Source organism: Mobula birostris, chromosome 27 (genome assembly GCF_030028105.1).
Source record: "Mobula birostris isolate sMobBir1 chromosome 27, sMobBir1.hap1, whole genome shotgun sequence".
Classification (NCBI taxonomy): Eukaryota; Metazoa; Chordata; class Chondrichthyes; order Myliobatiformes; family Myliobatidae; genus Mobula; species Mobula birostris.
In genome coordinates, this window is record NC_092396.1 from 10345620 (window position 1) to 10366706 (window position 21087).

Here is a 21087-nt window from a genome sequence, read left to right on the forward strand (position 1 = left end):
AATCAGGGTGAAGAAGGTTTCAGCAATCAGGGGATGACTGTCCCCTCAAGTAAGATGGAGCTGGGTGAGGTGGATAGAAAGGGGAATGTTTTGTGGAGGGCATCCATGGAGGGAAGCAGGTCAAGCGTGACTGACAGGTGAAGTGTGAGCAACGAAGAGAAATCTGAACAAAAGTACAGATATGTTCCTTTGTGTTTCCCAGTCTGTCATCTGACTCATTTCCTTTAAATCTAAAGAATTAATAATTATAATTGGAATCCAAAGATGAATTCAGTTTCCACCACTATTATTTTCTAGGGCACTAATTTAAAGTTTTCAGGTTGTCTCAGGATTATGACAGCTGCTATAAAGGTCTGGTAGACAACATGCCCAAAGCACCAAAATAATCAAAGTTATGAAACTTTTAAAATAAATTCTCCAGCATGCTTCAGCTCCCGTGTGGAAAATTGGAACTTTGAAGTTTACATCTTCTTTGCTTTTGCTCCTGCGCCTTTTTGTCCTACATTCACCCTCGTCCATTTGAAAGAAGCGGGTAAAATTCAGCACAGAGTCGTGGGCCAACTGTGTAGTAACGTTCCACGTTCTCTGCTCTACGGCGTTTACTCGGCTCTGCGCTGAACTGAGGCTGAGGTTGTGGCCTGCTTCGAGCTTCGTGTCTCTGGTCTCACTTTTGCTCTGAATGCTTTGAAGAAGAAAGCCCTTAACTCCGAGTGGAGTCATCAGGACGCCGTCATGACAGCGTTTTTTTTTGAGCAGGCTTTCTTATTTTTACGAGGCCGAGTTGCTAGCTCGACGCTCAACCCAGCACGGATGGAAAGCGTGCAAGGGAGCCGGCTGGATTCGAACTCGGGAGCCTTCGCTCCGAAGTCCGGCGCTGATGCCACTATGCCACCTTTGCTTACTTTTATTATTCGCATGATTTGGTTTTTTTCCCACTCTGCACATCGGGTGTTTCTTGGTCATTTTTTTGGGGGTGGGTGGGTTTCTTTGTTTTGTGGCTGCCTGTAAAAAGGCGAATCTCAAGTTTGTGTAATGTATACATACCCTGATAATAAATGTACTTTAAACTTTGAACATTGAAGTTTAAGCATGGACCCCATTTCCTTAAGTGACCTAAACTGGGCAAGTTTAGCGGTCTTGTTGTATCATCTTGGAATAATTGTACATTGTGTTTTATTGGATTGCTTTTATATTTATATTTATTGCTTTTTTGCTTTTTGTGTTTTTTATGCTGCATCAGTGGCTATATTTCATTAGGAGTTTGAGGAGACTTGGTACGTCACCAAACACACTCGCAGATTTCTACAGATGTACTGTGGAGAGCATTCTAACTGGATGCATCACCGTCTGGTATGGCGGGGGGCGGGGGAGTAGAGGTGGGACCACAGCGCAGGATCAAAATAAGCTGCAGGGAGTTGTAAACTCAGTCAGCTCCATCACGGGCACCAGCCTCCCCAGCATCTAGGACATCTTCAAGGAGCGATGCCTCAAAAAGGCAGCATCCATCATTAAGGACCCCAACACCCAGGTCATACCTTCTTCTCATTGCTACCATCAGGAGGTTCAAACACTGAATGCAAACACTCAGCAATTCAGGAACAGCTTCTTCCCCTCTGCCATTAAATTTCTGAATGGACTATGAACCCATGAACACTACCTCACTACTTTTTTTTCTCTTTTTGCACTAATTTGATCTAATTTTTCATTACATACATACTTACTATAACTTGCTGTTTTTTGTTATTACGTATTGCCATGTACTGCTGCCACAAAACAACAAATTTCCAGTGACGTTGAACCTGATTCTAATTCTGACCTGGAGTAACAATCATTTTGTTCTCTTTTACCCTCATGTACTGAAGAATGACAATAAGCAATCTTGAATCTTGGATCTCGTTGACTTGGCTATACTCTGAGCCAGCACAATCCTGTTTTACATTTTGGTTCGTTTTCAGCAGTCAGTGGTTTGGCTTACGGCCGTCGTTTTACAACTAATGTGCATGTGTCGTCTGCGACAAGGACTGCATGTTCTACTAAGAATTAACTGATGAAGTATCTTTGTTTTCTATGCTGCAGCCACGGAGTCATCCATAATGGGAACAAAGAGGCCCTTGAAGTACCAGCATGGCCTTCACAGCCAGATGTAGCTCTCAATTCACTCTGGGCCACACACTGCGGTCTGGTTAAAGGAGCTGATAACCTGCTCCCAACTTGCGCCTACAAATAATGTGGACAGCGACGTGAGGCTCCAACTGTCGCTCTGATTTTATCCTTCTATCTCTCTAAATCCACCCATCTCCACATCCTCTAACTTTGTCTTTTGCTTTCTGCCCCTCTATCTCACTAATCCCATCTAGCTCCCTGTGTCTCAACCCGGTGACATGTCCCCCGTCCCACTATGCCTGCCCACATCTCTCTGTCCCTCCACTCCTGGCGCCATGTTCCCTGTTCCCTTGTCCCACTATGTCTGCCCACGTCTCTGTCCCTCCACCAGTGCCCCCTGTCTCCCTCTCTTTCTTGCTGTGCTTACAATTCTGTCCCTCTGTGACTTTCTCTCTCTGTGTCCCTGCCCTTTCTCTCTCACTAGCTCTTTCTCCTGTTGTCTGTCTAACCATCTCTCAGTTTGCTTTTCTGTCTCTGTCTACATTCATTTTTCTCTCTCTCCCTCTCTCTCTATTTCTCCCCTCTTCAATTCCTCACTCTGGCCTCTTTCTTACTTCTTCTCACCTACCTATCACCTCCCCCAGGTCCCCTTCTCTTCCCCTTTTTCCTGCGGTCCAATCTCCTCCTCTCCTATCAGATTCCCTCCTCTCCAGCCCTTTACCTTTCCCACCCATCTGGCTTCACCGATCACCTTCTACCCCCTTCCCTCACCTTTTTATTCTGGCGTCTCCATTCCTCCTTTCCAGCCCTGAAGAAGGGTCTCGGCCTGAAACGTTGACTGTTTATTCATTTCCATGGATGCTGTCTGACCTGCTGAGTTCCTCCAGCACTTTGTGTGTGTTGTGCTCTAACTCTCTGGTTCCCTATCTGTCCCTCTGTTGTTCTTTCTCTCTGCCTCTTATTCACTCTAGCTCTCTGCCTGAGAGAAGTTACTAAAAGAAATAATAGTTGAGAGACCCCAGCACCCCAAACCACTCTAGTACCCCAGCAAGTTGCCTGAACAGGCCCACACAGCAATGTGCCAAGGGAGGTCCCACTGATGCTGCAGGGAGACCCGCCATCAGCTGCCAAATCCAGTGGAGAAATTGACCCATCCAGCTACAGAACATCCAGTACCCCAAACTTGCCAGCATCCCACAGCCACTGTCAAATAGCTAAAAAAAAAATTGAGATTGTTTAAAAGTTCAAAGTTCAAAGTAAATTTATTATCACAGTACGCATGTGTCACTATATACTACCCTGAGTTTCATTTTCTTGCAGGCGTACTCAATAATATATAGAATAAAACTCGTAACAGAACCAATGAAAGACCACTCAACTTGAGCATTCAATCAGAGTGCAAAAGACAACAAGCTCTGCAAATCCAAAAAGAAAGAAATAATAATAAACAAATAAGCAATAAATATCAAGAACATGAGTTGAAGAGTCATAATCGAAGTATTGAGTATAAGAGCTGGAATGTTATGATGAGGTTGTATAAGGCATTGGCGAGGCCAAATCTGGAGTATTGTGTTCAGTTTTGGTCACCAAGTTACAGGAAGGATATAAATAAGGTTGAAAGAGTGCAGAGAAGGTTTACAAGGATGTTGCAGGGACTTGAGAAACTCAGTTACAGAGAAAGGTTGAATAGGTTAGGACTTTATTCCCTGGAGCGTAGAAGAATGAGGGGAGATTTGATAGAGGTATATAAAATTATGATGGGTATAGATAGAGGGAATGCAAGCAGGCTTTTTCCACTGAGGCAAGGGGAGAAAAAAACCAGAGGACATGGGTTAAGGGTGAGGGGGGAAAAGTTTAAAGGGAACATTAGGGGAGGCTTCTTCACACAGAGAGTGGTGGGAGTATGGAATGAGCTGCCAGACGAGGTGGTAAATGCAGGTTCTTTTTTAACATTTAAGAATAAATTGGACAGATACATGGATGGGAGGTGTATGGAGGGATATGGTCCGTGTGCAGGTCAGTGGGACTAGGCGGAAAGTGGTTCGGCACAGCCAAGAAGGGCCAAAGGGCCTGTTCCTGTGCTGTAGTTTCTATGGTTATGGTTCTAAGAGTCCTTGAAAGTGAAGCAATTGGTTGTGGGTGCATTTCAATGATGGGGCAAGTGAAGTTGAGTGAAGTTATCCCCTTTGGTTCAAGAGCCTGATGGTTGAGGGGTAGTAACTGTTCCTGAACCTGGTGGTGTGAGTCCTGAGGCTCCTGTACCTTCTACCTGATGGCAGCAGTGAGAAGAGAGCATGTCCTGGGTGATGGGATCCCTGATGATGGATGCTGCTTTCCAGCGACAGCATTTCGGGTAGATGCACGCAATGGTGGGAGGGGCTTTACCTGTGATGCCGTGTTGACGGGTTCGCGGACTGTTCAGAAGCTGGATGGCAGAGGGGGAAGATGCTGTTTCAGAAATGTCGAATGTCGAAAGGGAAAGGGGCTAGGAGAGAGGAGGTGAGCGAGAGGGGTGGAGGGGGTCTAGCAAGGGGCGCAGATCAGGGGAGGGGATTGGGGTGAGAGGGCACGATTTTGTGTATGTGCATGTGTGCGTGAGTGCAAATGTGTGCGTCTGTTGCTATATTTGTCTTTATACATGTGCCTGACGGTAGCATTGTGGTTAGCACAATGCTTTACAGTACAGGTGACAGGGGCTCAGTTCCTCACGCTGCCTGTAAAGAGTTTGGATGTTCTCCTTGTAATCTCTGGGTGCTCTGGTTTCCTCCTACAGCCCAAAGATGTACCGGTTGGTAGGTTAATAGGTCATTGTAAATTGTCCTGTGATTAGGCCAGGATTCAATCAGGGGATTGCTGTGCGGTATGGCTCGAAAGGCTGGAATGACTTACTTCACGTTGTATCTCAATAAATAAAAACTAAATAAATCAATGGAACTTAGCATGTGTACAAACATACCATACATGTTTGTAGCATGTGTAACTACAAACATGATCTTCATTGCTTTGAATCTCAGATCTCCTTGGTGTTGGGACCATACCTCCCAATATCTAGACCATGTGGTTTCTGTTGTACGACCCCACCAGACATTCCCCCTTCCCCACATTAAAAGCATTTACGAGTAGAAGGCTTTCACTCCTCTAACCACTCCAACCAGACACACACACACACACACACACACACACACACGCACACACACACACACAGATAAAGAAGAAGGAAAAAAGAAGAGACAAAAGGAGGGAGAGGAACTGTGCCTAGCGACTGTATCACCATCGAGCTGCTGCAGAATGGTTTGGCTGCTGGGGTGGATGGAGGTGATTCGAAGTGGCAAAACCGAGGCGAGGTAGAGTTAAGGGGGCAGGCTCTGGGCCCAGGCGAGGTAGAGTTGAGGGGGCAGGCTCTGGGCCCAGGCGAGGTAGAGTTAAGGGGGCAGGCTCTGGGCCCAGGCGAGGTAGAGTTAGGGGGGGAGGCTCTGGGCCCAGGCGAGGTAGAGTTAAGGGGGCAGGCTCTGGGCCCAGGCGAGGTAGAGTTAAGGGGGCAGGCTCTGGGCCCAGGCGAAGTAGAGTTAAGGGGGCAGGCTCTGGGCCCAGGAGTGAGGAACAAGCTGAGGTTTGACTGATTGAAGTGCCGTTGCTGAACTGAGGTGGTGGGTTCCAGGCCTGAGAGCATATCAAAGTGGCTGGGCCCAGTTGGAGAGCAGGGATCAACTCGCGGTTTGGCCAATTTAAGCGCTGGCTCAGATTGAAAAAGTCAGGGTGTTAGGGTCAGAGATGAGGCTGTTCAGCTCGCTGCTTCGCGAGGTTTACTTGTCTCTCGCTGAACTGACGCTGTGGCTGGTAACCAATGGGCTCCTGGGTCAGCTGTGACTGGCTTCATGGCTGTGGACTCAACTTTTGTGAACTTCAGTTCGAGTGTTACTTGTATTGTTTGCATGATTTTTTTCTCTGCATATTGGTTGTTTGACGTTTTATTTTAATGGGTTCTGTTAGGTTTCTTTGTTTTGTGTCTGCCTGTAAGGAGATGTATCCCAAGGTTTTATATGGTATACATATTTTGATAATAAATGTACTTTTGACTTTGAACTTTAAACATTGGACACACACTGGTCAACAGGTTCATGAAGAAATCTGCAGATGCTGGAAATTCAAGCAACACACATCAAAATTGCTGGTGAACGCAGCAGGCCAGGCAGCATCTCTAGCAAGAGGCACAGTCGACGTTTCAGGCCGAGACCCTTCGTCAGGACTAACTGAAGGAAGAGCTAGTAAGAGATTTGAAAGTGGGACGGGGAGGGGGAGATCCAAAATGATAGGAGAAGACAGGAGGGGGAGGGATGGAGCCAAGAGCTGGACAGTTGATTGGCAAAGGGGATATGAGAGAATTCTTGGCTCCATCCCTCCCCATCCTGTCTTCTCCTATCATTTTGGATCTCCCCCTCCCCCTCCCACTTTCAAATCTCTTACTAGCTCTTCTTTCAGTTAGTCCTGACGAAGGGTCTCGGCCTGAAACGTCGACTGTGCCTCTTCCTAGAGATGCTGCCTGGCCTGCTGCGTTCACCAGCAACTTTGATGTGTGTTGCTGATCAACAGATTGATCTCTTTCATAAGGAAGGCCCTAAAGTTTTCATTTGAAAATGAAGACTTGCGTTTCTATTGTGGCTCTCTCATCCATTTCAGGACACGTCAAAAGGCTTCACCACCTAGGAGGAGTCTTGGTGAAGGGTCTTGGCATGAAACGTCGACTGTTTATTCCTCTCCGTAGATGCTGCCTGAGCTGCTGGGTTCCTCCAGTACTTTGTGTGTGTTCTGGATTCCCAGCATCTGCAGGATCTCGTGTGCACAGCCCAATTGAAGTGACTGGTCCTACTGGAATAAAGACACAGCAAAGTGGTACACAGCAGGCTCTTACAAGCCACAAGACAACAAAGACCAGATTATCGGATTTTTACTTATATTGGGCGGGGATAGACATAGGCCAGGGCACTGGAGTATCCCACCTGCTCTTTTTTGAAATCGAGCCGAAGGGTATTTTTACACTGGCTGGAGAGAACGAAGAAACAATCTCTGTTTAACTTCTCATTCAGAAGGCAGCAACCTCAGCTGCTCGCAAGGGTCAGTTTGCATTTCTCTGCACAACATTCAAAAGTTCAAAGTCAGTTTATTACCAAAGGACATCCATGTCACCATATACTACCCTGTGATTCATTTTCTTGTGGACATTCACAGTAAATACAAAGAAGCACAATAGAATCAATGAAAAACCAGACATGACAAACAACCAGTGTGCAAAAGACAAGCAGTTGTGCAAATACAAGAAGGAAAAAATGTATAATAATAAAGAAGAAATAATCATCGAGAACGTGGGTTGTAGAGTAGGTAGGAATTTGAGGGAAATGTTTTTTATCATATTCAGATTCAGATTTATTTATCACACATATGTCGAAACATACAGTAAATGCACTGTTTGTATTAACAACCAACACAACATCAGGATGTGCTGGGGGCAGACCACAAGTGTCACTGCACATTACAGCACCAGCATGTTATGCCCACAGTTCTCGGGAGAACAGCGCAGAACACAGCAAGCAACCAAACAAGCCCTGCTCCTCCTTCCCACCCATCCGCACACACACAGCAGTCCTCCATCTTCAGAACAGGCCTCCAGCCTCCAATCGCCGGGCTTTGACTTCTGGACTCCCAATGGACCTTCCGGTTCTGATCTTTGGTATTGACCCTTGGATTAGCTGACGATGAGATGCTTGAATCCTGGGCAACTGACCAGCCCTCATGCCTCCTGCTTGCACGGCCTTCGAGCGTGGAGCAGAGGTGGACTGGGGTCCATGCCGCTGGCCTTCGAAGATGCTGAGGAGGCCTGGACTTGAAATAGTGTGGAGAGGAGGGCGCAGGATTTCCCTGGAGACTCTACCCTCTTAGAAGGTGAAGGCTGTTTGTGGATCCTCTAACTTTGTTGGAAACGTCGATAAACGGCACAACCGCTCCTCGCACAGGGCCCCCATGGATCTTCCTCCGGAGTTGATTGGTGAGAGAGGCAGTGTTCATCCAGACCCAGCCCTGCTCAATCATCTGAGAAGGGGACCCTCCTGTCTGGTTCATGTTGATATGCCCAGCCACTGAGCTCAGAGTGTATCAATGCGTATTGTGGCAATAGAATTTTCTAGATAGTTATTGTCCATGACCATTAGGGAGGTGGGGGATGTATGGAGACTAGTCTTCAACTTAAAGTTTGAAGCAGAATCAGATTTGGGTTTAATATCAGTGGCATACGTCATTAAGTTTGTTGTTTTGTGGAAGTAGTAAGTTGCAATGTATAAAAAAAACTAAAATACAATAGGAGCTATATGTATACATAAAATATTAAATTAGCAATGCATAAAGAGATCAAAAATGTAGCAAGGAAGTGTTCTTGGGTTGGTTCACTGTCCATTCAGAAATCAGATGGCAGAGGGGAAGAAGCTGTTCCTAAAACATTGAGTGTGTGTCGTCAGATTCCTGTACCTCCTCCCTGATGGTAGCAATGAGAAGAGGGCATGTTCTGGGAGGTGCGGGTCCTCAATGACGGATGCTGCCTTCTTAGCTATTGAGGGAGTGCAGCGTAGGTTCACAAGGTTAATTCCCGGGATGGCGGGACTGTCATATGTTGAAAGATTGGAGCGACTGGGCTTGTATATACTGGAATTTAGAAGGATGAGAGGGGATCTGATTGAAACATATAAGATTATTAAGGGATTGGACACGCTAGAGCCAGGAAACATGTTCCCGATGTTGGGGGAGTCCAGAACCAGAGGCCACAGTTTAAGAATAAGGGGTAGGCCATTTAGAATGAAGTTGATGAAAAACTTTTTCACACAGAGGGTTGTGGTTCTGTGGAATGCTCTGCCTCAGAAGGCAGTGGAGGCCAATTCTCTGGATTATTTCAAGAAAGAGTTAGATAGAGCTCTTAAAAATAGTGGAGTCAAGGGATATGGGGAGAAAGCAGGAAAAGGGTGCTGATTGTGGATGATCAGCTATGATCACAGTGAATGGTGGTGCTGGCTCGAAGGGCTGAATGGCCTACTCCTGCACCTATTGTCTATTGAGGCATCGACTTTTGGAAGTGCCTGCCACGGTGGGGTAGGCTAACACTCACGATGGAGCTGGCTGAGATTACAACCCTTTGCAGCTTTTTCCACTCCTGTGCTGTGGCCTCTCCGTATCAGATGGCGACACAGCCAGTGAGTCTGCTCTGCAAGGTGCAGCTGGAGAAATTTGCTGGGGTCTTGGTTAATAATCACAGCCATGCTGAGCAGGTGGATTTGTCTTTAAATTCACCTCGTTCGTTGAACTAAACAAAAAGTGCAACTCAAGCAAAGGCTGTTTGGTCAGTCCAGTCTCAAGGAGACGTCTAATTAATCCTACACCCCCTGAGCATTTTCCACATCATTGCAATATTTATCAGTTCCCGTTTGGAGATCGACTTCCCTATTCAGAAATGAAATGGAATGAGACCATGTCAGGGTTAAGTAACGTTTAAAATCAAATATTGACGCCCGGTCTCCATTTCTGTTGTGTTTTGAAGACGCCAGCATGGTTGCCTCTGTGCATAGCCCACCACAGAGTCAGGTTATCCTTCAAGTACCAGATCTGAAAGGTATCATTTTAAATAGTCCATAGCCTTTTACCAAAAGCACAGCTCTTCAGGGAGGGGCTAACCTTGTGATTCTTTTAATCAGTAGTACAGGACAGTGTTTGATAAATGCATTGACTTCCTACACCATGGTTGAATGCGCAGTTTTTGTCAGTCTACCCTAATTTCACGTTGTCTGGAAGAAGCAGGCCATCTAATCTTTTGGGGCTGTGAACTAACATAATGGATTAAGGTAACATAGGAATTACAGCATTGTAGCCTAATCAATACAATGCATCAATGCCAATATTATCCCTTCAAAGGGAGTTATCTCCTGTAATCCCTTTTGGTGCCTCTAATTTTTATATTTGTCCTTTTCAAATATTTATCCAGTTTCCTTTCAACAAGGTTATTGCCTTTACCTAAGTAACCATTTTAAATCACGCTGTGCATGTTACAGTGCATGTAACGCTGTGCTGTGTATAAGCTCTGTGTGAAGAATATTCATCGAATATTTCTCTCTTCTTTCCATTGGTGAAAGAAGTTTGCTGGAGTTCTAGTGTTCGCTCCCTAGAACACCTGTCAACACCTGTTGACTGCTTTGTCTCCTGGTCAAGATAACCACTGCTCAAAATCCATCACAACTTTGAGAACCTTTGTCTTGAAATTTAGTTAAAAAATAGAACATTACAGCACAGAACAGGCCCCTTGGCTCACGACATTATGCTGTCCAGGCCCTCGTACTGTGGTGTTGCCTGTTACAGCCGCTCGGGGAAGATGTGCTGGAACTGGTGTGAAAGGACGCGCTGGAATCCATGCTTGTTTATAAGGCAAATCCCTGCAAGCTGGCTCTCCCATCAATACTACTCTCCAGTCACCGCTCCCTAGAAAACAAACTGGATTACCTTCATCTGCAACTGACCCAGAGCAAGATGAGGAACTGCTGTGTGCTTGTTCTTAACAGAAACATGGCTCTGGGTCAACATCCTATACTCCATCAATCTTCAGGCCATGCCAGTCAGGGACTTGTGCTATGATTATTTTGTGACTGTATTGTGCTGGATCGTAATCACAAATACTGTGTCGTAACTATATGTACCGTGTTCTGCACCTTGAGCTCAGAGGAAGGGCATTTTGTTTAGCTCTATACATGTGTATGGTTGAATGACAATAAACCTTGAACTTTTAACTTACTCCAAGATCAATCTAACTCTTCCCTCTCACATAGTCCTCAATTTTTCTATCATCCATGTGCCTAAGAGTATTTTTAAACAGTCGCTAATGTATCTACCTCTACCACCACCAATCTTTCTATAAAAACTTAACTCTGACATAACTCCAAGTGCTTTACCTGAATCATTTTGAAAGTACACTCTCTCGTATTAGCCATTTCTGCCTTGAATTATGTTTTTAAAATTTACAGTTATTCAATCCAGCACCTATTTATCTTGGAGTAAATTGCGATGGCGGTACTTTCGGATTGAAATTTGCTCCAATCAAGAAATAATGAACCAATAATAAACACATGTATTATTTACTAACAATTTGGCACAGTTTACAACACACCATTCCCTGAAGGTTTCCCATGCATCCAATGAATAAATTATCTACCTCAAGGTCAGTGAAGACCAGGGGGCAAAGTCAAGGATCAAAGTTCAGAGTTCAGTGACTGCAGCACTAGAAAGCCTGAAAGGTTGAAGACCGATGTTGGTGAATCCTGAGGTAGAGGCCCGAAGGCCAAGTCTGCGAGTCCAGGCCAGGGACTGGAGACTGATTTCCCGATGTCTGCGAGTCTTGTTTTGCTGTTGACGTCTTGTTTTGTTATGTTGTTGTTGTTGCTGCTGCTTGTGTTGGCCTGTGAACACGTTGGGCATGCTATGTTGGCGCCAGAATGGGTGGTGACACTTCTGGGCTGCCCCCAGCACATCCTTGTTGGTTGTGTTGTGTTAGTTGTTAACACAATGGACATATTTCATAAACGCAAGAGATTCTGCAGATGCTGGAAATCCAGAGAAATTCATGCAAAGCGCTGGAGGAACTCAGCAGGTCAGGCAGCATTCATGGAAATGAATAAACAGTTGACACATTTCTTGGATGTTTGATGTACATATGATCAATAATTCTGGCTCTGAATCTTCATTGATCATCCGAGCCTAGGTCCCACACCACCAGGTTCAGATACAGTTATTACCTTCTAACCATCAGGCTCCTGAATCAGGGTGGATAACTTCACTCACCTCAACTGAACTGATTCCATAACCAATGGACTCAATTTAACTCCACCATGGACAGTCCCTAGCTTGGCTGGGTTGGGCATAGGGCATCCCGTGAAAACCCAGTGCTACAGAAATGCCTACAGAAGCTCCAAAGACCTCATCCCTGGGAGAGGAGCGATCTTAAGATGGGCTACACCTGTGGACAATTTGAAAGACTGACCCAGAACAAAGGACTCTGGCCAGTGACCTATGCCCTAATAGGGGTGTTTGGCCTCAGGTAAGTAATAGACTCACTTTCAAGGACTCTACAACTCATGTTCTCAGTATTATTTATTTACTTTTTAACTTATTATTATTAATTTTATTGCATTTTCACAGATTGTCTTCTTTTTCTCATTGGTGGTCTGCCACTCTTTGTAGTTTTTCATTGATTCTATTGTATTTCTTTATTCTACTGTGAATACCCACAAGAGTCTGAGGATACACACTCATTGCTTCGGAGAACAGCATCTTCTTCCCCATCATCAGATTTCTGAATGGTCCATGAACCCATGAACAGTACTTTACAACACACGCAAAATGCTGGAGGAACTCAGCAGGCCAGGCAGCATCTGTGGAAAAGAGTACAATCAACGTTTCGGGCTGAAACCCTCTCTCATTGCTCCCCCCCACCCCCGTGATCCTTGTTGCTCTCCAACTCTTCGACCACGTGCTTACCCTAAACCGCTACAACAGCCATGTATCCTTTCTAGGAACATGTCTTTGCCACCAGCTTGTACCACACCGTTTCCAGATTCGCTTTCAAGCTTCTCGATTTGGACCCTCTGAGGACGCCAGGTTCTCACATCCAATTGACTGTTCCTCCTGCGGCTTCTCCCACTGCGTTCTATGCGCTACGAGGAGGCACCTGGTGTCCCTATCCCAGTCACTTCCACAACTCCGGGATTCTCACTCCACCACATGTAATGGACCTGTACGCTACCTTATGCACCACCAGTTCCACGCTTTCAATCACTTTTAATTTTCAGTCCTGCCAAAGGGTTTCAGCCTGAAACGTTGACTGTACTCTTTTCTTAAGATGCTGCCTGGTCTGCTGAGATCCTCCAACATTTTGTGTGTGTTGCTTAGATTTCCAGCATCTGCCGATTTTTTCTTGTTTGTGAACAGTACCTTACTATTTTTGCCTCTTTTTTTGCAATACAGGTTTCCCCCGCCATCCGAAGGTAGAGCGTTCCTATGAAACGGTTCGTAAGCCAGAATGTTGTAAAAGCAATTACCATTTATCTATATGGGAAAATTTTGTGAGCGTTCGCAGACTCAAAAATAATCTACCAAATCATGCCAAATAACCCTTAAAACCTGAAATAACAGTAACATATAGTAAAAGCAGGAATGATATGATAAATACACAGCCTATATAAAGTAGAAATACTTTTCCACAATCATTACTGCACTGTTCTCCGTAGCGAAAATCTCACGCAAGTGCCATCGACAGAAAATCTCTTGCAAACGCTGTTGGCAAAAACACGGTGCAAGCGCTCTCCAGTAACCTTTAAGCTATGAAGCTGCCAAATCATACCAAATAACATGTAAAAATACACAGCCTATATAAAGTAGAAATAATGTATGTACAGTGTAGTATCACTTACCGGAATTGGTTCAGCACCGAGCACACTGCTGTTGGTGTGTCAGACTGAGTCGTTGCAGTTTGGGTGGTGCAGTGGCCCCCACCTTCCAGGCCGCCGAGCGATACATTGCTGCAAAGCATGCAGCGGTGCAGCGGTAGCCGGGAGGCACCCAACACATCTTTAAGAAAAAAGCCGAAATAGACAAGCTAATTAATTAGGTGCCGCCCGGCATTTAATTGTCGGCCCAGACCAGTGCCGATTTCTGATTGCGTCATCTCTGATCTGGGCTGACAATTACGAGTTGGGCGGCACCTAATTAATTAGCATGTTTATTTCGGCTTTTTTCTTAAAAATGTGCGGTGTGCCTCCCGGCTACCGTTGCATTCTCCGTGAATCGGTATCTGTCCATGGCCCGGGGGTTGGGGTGGTGGGACACTGGGGTGTCATCTCGTTGTCTATTTCCATTAGGGCAGGCAGCTCATCTTCTCCTATGACTGCCCGCCTCAATGTCGAAGGTCAAGGTTCGTCGTCTGCTGTGGCTGATGTGGAAGGCTTGCTTGACTGCTGAACCTCGCGCATTTTTCTATCATACAGTTCTTTGTAAGGACTCAAACCATCTTGCAAATATCCCCTAAACCTACGTACCCTTTCAAAATTAAAGTTGTACTTTATCATTGCAGCGAAAATCTCATGCAGTTGCTTCATGTTCAGTTCGCTACTGCATTCGGTTTCGATTGTTATCCTTTCTTCTTCCAATTGCATCAGCTCTTAATCTATCAGTTCTTGGTCATGGGATGCCAAAACCTCTTCAACATCATCTTCGTCAGCTTCCACAAGCCAAACTCACTTTGTCCTTACTTTGTTCACCACGATCAAAATGCTTAATTATGTCTAGTTTTACACTAAGTGTAACACCCTTACGAGCTCTTTTAGGCTTTTCCGATACCATAGAACTCACCTTGCAAATGGCTGCTCACAGGCACGTGTTTAAGCAATGCTGGCTAGAAGGCTGTTCCAAATCCGGGGGAGAGCGGCTGCTTGGGGCGCGCGCTGCCTTTTTTTATCGCGCGCTGCTTTTTTTTCCGTAACAGTGAAAACACCTTCTGAAAGTGAAAACAGGGAACTAATGTAGGTCTTTCGTAACAGTGAGGTTTCATAAAGCGAACGTTCGAAAAGCAGGGGACACCTGTACTTACTTAATTTTCTTATAATCATCATTACGTGCCATGCCGTATGACATGGGCGATCATGGTCTTTCTATGATCATGATTGTTCTTGGCAAATTTTTCTGCAGAGGTGGTTTGCCATTGCCTTCTTCTGGGCAGTGCCTTTACAAGGCGGGTGACTCCAGCCATTATCAATATTCTTCAGAGATTGTCTGCCTGTTGTCAGTGGTCGCATAACCAGGACTTGTGGTATGTACCAGCTGCTCATACAACCATCCACCACCTGCTCTCATGGTTTCAGTGATCCTGACTGGGGGGCTAAGCCGGGGCTACACCTTGCCCAAGGGTGACTTGCGGGCTCGTGGAGGGAAGGAGCACCTTACATCCCCTTTAGTAGAGACGTATCTCCATGCTGCCAAAAATTTACCAATTTCCTTTTTTAAATTATTCTGTACATTTTAAATGAATAGGGGTGTGTGTGTGTGTGTGTGTGTGTGTGTGTGTGTGTGTGTGTGTGTGTGTGTGTGTGTGTGTGTGTATACACAGTACCTATAAAAAGTATTTGCCCCCTTGGATGTTTTCATGTTTTATTGTCTTACAACATTGAATCACAAGGGATTTAATTTGGATTTTTGACTGACCAACAGACAAGACTGTTTTGTGTCAAAGTGAAAATAAATTTCTACAAATTGGTCTAAATTTATTACAATTATTAAACACAAGATAATTAATTGTATAATTATTCACCCCATTCAAGTCAGTATTTAGTAGATGCACCGTTGGCAGCAATTATAGCCTTGAATCTGTGTGGATATTCCTCTATTAACTTTGCACATCTGGACACTGCAATTTTTCCCCATTCTTCTTCACAAAACTGCTCAATTGTCAGATTGCATTGGGATCGTGAGTGAACAGCCCTTTTCAAGTTCAGCCACAAATTCCAGTTGGATTGAAGTCTGGACTCTGACTTGACTACTCCTGGACATTAACTTTGTTGTTTTTAAACCATTCCTGTGTAGCTTTGGCTTTATGCTTGGGGTCATTATCTTTCAGGAAAACAAATCTTCTCCTAAGTCACAGTTCTCTTGCAGACTGCATCAGATTTTCCTCCAGGATTTCCCTGTATTTTGCTGCATTGATTTTACCCTCTACCTTCACAAGCCTTCCAGGGCCTGCTGCAGTGAAGCATCCCCACAGCATGATGCAGTCACCACCGTGCTTCATGGTAGGGATGGTGTGTTTTTGATGATGTGTGGTGTTTAGCTTACGCCAAACATAACGTTTACTCTGATGGCCAAAAAGCCATAGAACCTTCTTCTAACAGACTTCAGAGTCTCCCACATGCCTTCTGGCAAACTCTAGCTGAGATTTCATGCGAGTTCTTTCAACAGTGGCTTTCTCTTTGCCACTCTCCCATAATGCTGCGACTGGTGAATCACCCGGGCGACAGTTGTATGTGCAGTCTCTCCCATCTCAGCCACTGAAGCTTGTAGCTCCTCCAGAGCTGTCATAGGTCCCTTGGTTGCTCCCTCACTAGTCCCCTTCTTTACGGTCACTCAGGTTTTGAGGATGGCCTGCTCTAAACAGAGTTACAACTGTGCCACATTCTTTCCATTCCATAGATTGTCTTAACTGTACTCTAAGGAATATTCAGTGACTTGGAAATTTTCTTGTATCCATCTCTTGACTTGTGCTTTTCAATAACCTTTTCATGGAGTTGCTTGGAGTGCTCTTTTGTCTACATGGTGTAGTTTTTGACTCACCAGTAGTCAGACCTTCCAGATACAGGTGTATTTTTACAACAATCAATTGAAACACCTTGACTGCACATGGGTCTCCCAAAACAGATCTCCATTTAAGTAATTATGTAACTTCTAAAACAAATTGGATGCACCAGAGATGATTTGGCATGTCATATTAAAGGGGGCGAATACTTATGCAATCAATTATTTTGTGTTTTATATTTGTAATCTATTTAGATCTGTTTTCACTTTGACACGAAGGAGTTGTTTTCTGTTGATCAGTTGCTCAAGAAATAACAACATATGCCAGTGATATTAAACCTGATTCTAATTCTGATTAGTAAATAACTAATACCAAGAGCATGAGTCGTGGAGTTCCTGAAAGTGAGTCCATAGCACATGAAGTCAAAGTTCAAAGCAAAATTTATTATCGGATGACATACACGTCACCACATACAACACTAAGGTTCTTTTTCCTGAGGGCATACTTAGCAAACCTATTGAACAATAACTGGAAACAGGATCAATGGACAACAAACTGCGCAATTGCAAATATAAATAAATAGCAATAAATAACGAGAGCACGAAATAACAGGGTAATGAGTTCTTAAACTGAGACCATCGGTTGTGGGACCACCAGGAGTAGGGTGAGTGTAGTTATGATGGCTGAGGAGTAGTAGCTGTTCTTGAACCTGGTGGTGTGAGTCCTGAGTCTCTTGTACCTTCTGATGGCAGCAGTAAGAAAAGAGCATGGGCTGGGAGGAGAGGATCTGTGATGATGGATGCTGCTTTTCTACGGCAATGTTTCATGTAGATGTGCTCAATGTTTGGGAGGGTTTTACCTGTGACGTCCTGGGCTGAATGCACTACCTTTTGTAGGATTTTCCACTCAAAGGCACTGGTGTTCCCATACCAGGCCATCAGCACACTTCCCACCACACGGCTATAGAACTGTGCCAAGGTTTTGGATTAACATGCTGAATCTTCGCAGACTCCTGAGGAAGTAGAGGTGCTGAAATCAGTTCAGTGGCGAAGGAAGTTATCCACAAATGAGTCAAATGTTCTGGGTTGAGAGCACTTTATGAGAACTTAAAAGATAAAGAGATAATTACACGGATCTTCTCACTTCTCCAAATCTGTTGGCACCTCCAGGACCAAAGCATGGACTGCTTGTGTCCCTGCTGTCACTGCCTGACCTGCTGTGCACTAAACCACATACAGTATCTAGTTCAGGTGAGCGCTCGTCTCTTGGTGGATGGTGGGTTTGTGAAGGAGGTGCGGAGGAAGATGCAAGAGTCTGTGTCACGGTTCGTCCTGAGCAACGGTGTGACAGAGGACTCTCTGAGCTACGGGACGCACACAGAGACGGGCATCCAGTGCTGCTGGCAGATTATCAGCTCGGAGAAAGATGATGCCCTTCGACCTGCCCAAAACCTGTTGGTGTGCCAGCACATCTAGATGTCTGTGGAGGAATGCTGCCGACTGGCATGCTCCAGGCTGCAGTGGGAGCTGAGGGACACACTGAACATGGTGCGGCCACAGCAAGGGCTCTGTGGAGAAAGGCCACAGTAAAGGCTTCTTCCACTGCCAGGCAGGGAGGGGCTGGGTTGGTGAGGAAGCTCCTTAATTATTGTGTTAGTGTGCCATCCCAGGGGGCCACATTAGTGGCAGCAGGCCGATTAGTTTTAAGAACACCACTTACTACATCGCCTATAAAAGTAAGAGCAAAGATGTGTTGCGTGATTTATTCTTGTAAATAATATTTTATTATAAGTAAAGTATATTTTGGTTAAGAATGTTTTTTAAGTGGGGAAGAGGGGTTTCCAGAGACAGATAAAATAAATTAGGGTGCCACGGTAGCATAACGGTCAGCGCAACACTAGTGCAGCTTGGGGCATCGGAGTTCAGAGTTCAATACTGGCGTCTTTTGTCAGAAAGTTTCTACGTACTTCTTGTATGCACATGGGTTTCCTCCGGGTGCTCCTTTCCTCCCACAGTCCAAAGACGTGCTGGTTAGCAGGTTAGTTGGTCATTGTAAATTGTCCTGTGATTAGGCTAGTGTTAAATAGGTAGGTTGCTGGGCACTGTGCCTTGTTGGGCCCTTCTCTGCACTGTATCGCTAAACAAAATAGATAGAATAAAAGGCAGCACGTGCAGATCTGGAGAATTGGAAGGTTAGTGGGCTCTTGGTACGTTGAAGCTCTCCTTCCCTCCGGTCATTGCCTGTTCCCTGATGAATTCTCGTTTCTCCACAGCCTTTGCCTCCCCACAGTAACCCTTCTCAGCAGCTGCGCAAGGGCACTTGGTGAGGGACGGTACAGGTGGAGACATGATCAGGTCCTGAAGACCATCTCTGAAGCCGTCAGCGCAGGAGTTGAGTGGGCGAAGTGGTCCCCACCCTCCAAGCAGACCATTGCCTTTGTCAGAGCTGGAGAGCAGCCATTACCCACCAAAAGAACATCTGCAGGCACCCTGACCTCTGCAAGGGCCTGGCAGCTGTTGATGGACCTTGAACGGCAGCTGAAGTTCCCCAACCATATCGCAGCCACTACCCTGCGACCAGACATTGTCCCAGCGTCTGAGTCTACTAAGCAAGTGGTGCTGCTGGAGCTGACAGTCCCATGGGAAGATAGCTTGGAAGAGGCCTTTGAAAGGAAGCTCTCCAAGTACGCAGGACTGGTCAGCAACTGTCAGCAGGCTGGATGGAGAGCGAGGTGTCTCCCAGTGGAGGTTGGTTGTAGGGGATTCGTAGCCCATTCTTTAGTTAGAGCCTTCAGCATTTTGGGCATCGAGGGAGAGAGGAAGAGGAGAGCCATCCGCAGTACCACCGATACGGCAGAGAGGGCCTCAAGATGGCTGTGGCTCAAAAGAGGGGAGCCATGGAGTCATAAGTAGCTAGCCATCTGGACACAAGCTGGGGTCTGATTAGCCCGGGCTGGGTCACCTGGAGGAGGTTGTATGATGTTGAAAGACCCGAAACACCCGATGATTCCAGAACATCACTGAAGATGTGTCCAGAAGCATCAGTAGATGTATGTACACAACATGTATGCCATGTGGTGCTGAAGAGGGGCAATGTGGGACATCAGAGCCTGATTTCTGTTCAATGCTGTAGTTTACGAAATGAACCAAAATCACTGCTTTACACGTGAAAATCCACTTCCATTCACGACAGACTATACCCTCCCCCCAACAACCCTGTGGGTCTACAGCTGCAGTCCCGTCTGAAATCAAAAATTCATGATTAAAGTGTTCTGGTATCCTTAAATAATGCACCAAATTAAAGCCAGATCTGACCATTTATTCCATTCAACGTTCACAGAATATTGTTTCCTCTGTGTCAGTGAGGTAATTCCCATACTAACGGTGCTGTGGAAGGAAGCCTAGCCGGCACTGGAGAAATTTTGCACCAAATGCTCAGCGGCCATTGAGAAATCTCACTCCAGACCTCTCGTCTGGGGTTCCCCTTTGCTCCAGCACCAGAGTAAAACCTCCTGTTAACAACACCAGTGGAAATACGAGCATGCAGTGTCCACCTGGAGAAAGATCTTAAAGCACACTGTTCTACTGTATCATGCCATGGTAGCGTATCAGTTAGCTCATTGGTTTACAGTGCCAGTGATCACTAATCAGAATCAATTCCTACAAGGAACTTGTACATTCTCCTTGTGACTGCATGGGTTTCCTCCGGGTGCTCCGGTTTCCTCCCACATTCCACAGATGTACAGTTAGTGTTACTAAGTTGTGGGCATACTCTGTTGGTGCTGGAAGTGTGGCAACACTTGTGGGCAGCCCCAGCACAATCCTCACTGATTTGATCTGATGCAAATGATCATTTCACTGTACATGTTCTAAATTAAAAGTAAATTTTATTATCAAAGTAAGTATATGTCACCACGTACAACCCTGAGATTCACTTACTTGAGGGCATACCAGCATGCAACAAATAAAGCTAATCTAATCTTAATAAAAGAAACAACAATCCTTATTCACTTCTGGAAAAAGCTTTACTAACTCCAAACACAAGAGATTCTGCAGATGCTGGAAATCCAAAGCAACAGACACAAAATTTTTGGAGGATCTCAGCAGGTCAGGCAGCATCTATGGAGAGGAATGTTTTGGGCCAAGGTCCTATTTCTGTTGAAACTGCTATTTAAAGAGCCAACAATCATAGATTTTTTAGATTAGCTTTATTTGTCACATGTATCTCGAAACATCGAAGCATCAGGTGAAATGTCAACGACCAGCACAGACCAAGGATGTATTGGGGGAATCCGACAAGTGTCACCATGTCTCCGGTGCCTCTGTAGCATGCCTACCCCTAACTTATTGGTCTTTGGAAGAAACCGGAGTACCTGGAGGAAGCCCACACGGTCACGGGGAGAGCATACAAACTCTTCGCAGACAGCAGCAGGAATTGAACCGTGGTCAATAATTGGTGGTGCTGCAATGCTATCATGCCATCCCACAGAGATCTGCAATGCCCTGCCACCTTCCCATGCCTGAACTGCCCTGCTGGTTGAGGTCGAAGTCAAGTCTGCTCTCAGCTTCCCTGCATCAGGACCGTTCCGGGCAGCCGTTACCCTGCTGGTTGCTCCCACATTTGCT